Raw genomic sequence first — 2,425 nt, forward strand, 5'->3', positions numbered from 1 at the left:
CTTCTCGTTGTCAGGCGTGGCAATTAAACGAGTGGGAAAGTCCTTGATTTCCCAAAAGCGTCTGATTTCGTCCTCCAATGAGGGAGTGTTGAAACAATGATGAACGGAGACGTGATGCGACATTCGAGCATTTCCAGGAGAAGGAGGTGAAGTGTGTGACGCGTGAGAGGATGGGAAAAGTGATCCCAATATGACCCATCCGAAAATTGAATTTTGCGCGATAAGTTCGCCGAGTGAACCCTTGCGCAAACCCCCGAGAATGACTTCCCCATACAGATCCGCGCCGAGAATGAGGTGAATAGGCTCCTTGCTCGTTGGATCCGGATCCGCAAATGCAAGGTCTGCCAGATGAGAGAACGAGGCGATATCCGCATCGCTTTGCGGAACGTACGCAGTTAAAGAACTTAAAATTAACGCAGTAATGTTTACGGTTGGAGAGCTCGCATCGCGATGAGAGACACAGATTCGAGCGGCATACTTGAAGGTCCCGGCATCCACGCAACCGACGGCAGAAACCGAAGTCGGCATTCGTATGCGTTTAACCCGTAACAATTGAGCTAGATATTTAGAAATAAAGGACATTTCGGAGCCCTGATCTAACAAGGCTCGTATTTCCACCGAGCAACCTTTGACCACGCCAACTCTTACGCGAGCTAGAATAATCCGCGATGGTTTCGCTCTCATCGGAGAGACCAACATCGAGTTAACTTCAAGTTTGTTCTCCGCGCGCGATTTCGATTGTTGACTGAGCGGGTCATTCGATAACGAGGGTTCAGCTCGCGGGCTCGTGTGCAACAGAGAATGATGTCGCTCATGACAGGAGCGACACGAATATTTACTTGAGCAAGATCGAACTGAGTGATGTTGGCTTAAACAATTAAAGCAACGACCGTGCTTTTTCACAAGATCACGACGCTGAACCGGACTCGCCTTCTCAAATATCGGACACGAACTAAAATAATGGTGCGCTTTACAGAGCGGACAGATTGATCCCGACGACGTTGACGCGGTCGCGACAGAAATTCTGGTGGACGACGCACGTCGATCTCCAGCCCGCGCGACGGAGACACAAGATACATCGTCGAGAACGCGCGATCGGCTGGCGAGAAATTTTTCCAATTCGGAAAAGGACGGAAGATTGTCCTGGTCCGCCGTTTTCAGCCTTCACGCCTTTTGCGATGCCGCGTCGAGCTTCTGGACTACGAGGTAGACTAAAATGTCGTTCCAAAGTTCCGCCGGCGAGCGCGACAACCGAGTTAACGATGCGACGGCAATGTGAGCTCAATCGCGTAGCACTTGAATCTCGGCAGCGGATTCGCGAGAGACCGACGGAAGATTGAGCAAAGCCGAGAGATGGACTCGTAACAAGCGGCTCTTGTCCTCATAGCGTGCGACTAACGTGTGCCACGCAACTTCGAAATTCGAAGCAGTTATAGCTAAATTACTAACGCAGTCCAGAGCTTGACCCCGAAGGCTCGAAGTGAGAAAGTGCATACGAGAAAAATTATTTAACTTTTGATTCTGAATAATCAATGAAGAAAATCGATCGCGGAAAGACTCCCACTCATTTAAATTACCATCGAAAGGCGGAAGACGAATCGGCGGAAGTTGCGCGAGCGAAACCGCTGAAACTTGCGAACAATTATGCAGAAGGTGCGAAGAATCGTGAGACTTACAGGTGGATCCAACTCTTCTAGCTCCTCCGACATGTGGTCCAATGCTGCGCGATAAGTGTCCTCCGTCTCGTCTTAGCGATGCTCGGTGAAGTAGTCCATCGTCTTCTGCGCGGGGAGCGGCGTCGAGTTCACCACAGAGGCATGTCCGTCTTGGAATAGGATCCAGAGATCTTTAAGAGCCGAAATTCGAGATCGCACCTTCGCTGCTGTCAGATTGGCTCGTCCGATCTTCTTGAAATTATCGAGGTATCGAGCGATCGATCGGCATAATTGTTGCTGTCGTTACAGCAGCTCAGTTATTTTGCAAGGTGCGATCGAATTCCCTTTCCTTTTAATTCACGCTCACCGATCCGGCTCGAAGGACCAAAATTTCTTTGTACCGAATTCTCTCAAATTAGCGGAGAGAATGACGTTTACTGAATCGACCTCGCACGAGGTCCAGCGGCGTGAGGAAAGGAAAGCGAAATCGGTTATGCACTGATTTTTTTGAATTGAATTATTCACTTTATTTTACACTTCTTACCTGGCACGCGCCGCGGAACACCTAGGCACGTGGAAGGCACGTGACAGTGCCGATCTCTCATCGCGACGACTCTCCGCGAGTTTTTCGCTCACGTCGCGAACAACAAGATATATGAAAAAATGTTTCCTACAAAAGTTGTACAGTATTTAACACTCTTTGCAACGATATATTTAGTTTTTTCAAAAACGTCAAATTTTTTCACCCTTTTTTTTTTTTTTTTTTTTTT

This window comes from Odontomachus brunneus, unplaced genomic scaffold (assembly GCF_010583005.1).
Source record: "Odontomachus brunneus isolate Ranch 3 - 2012 unplaced genomic scaffold, Obru_v1 Obru_scaffold_048, whole genome shotgun sequence".
In the NCBI taxonomy this organism is placed as follows: Eukaryota; Metazoa; Arthropoda; class Insecta; order Hymenoptera; family Formicidae; genus Odontomachus; species Odontomachus brunneus.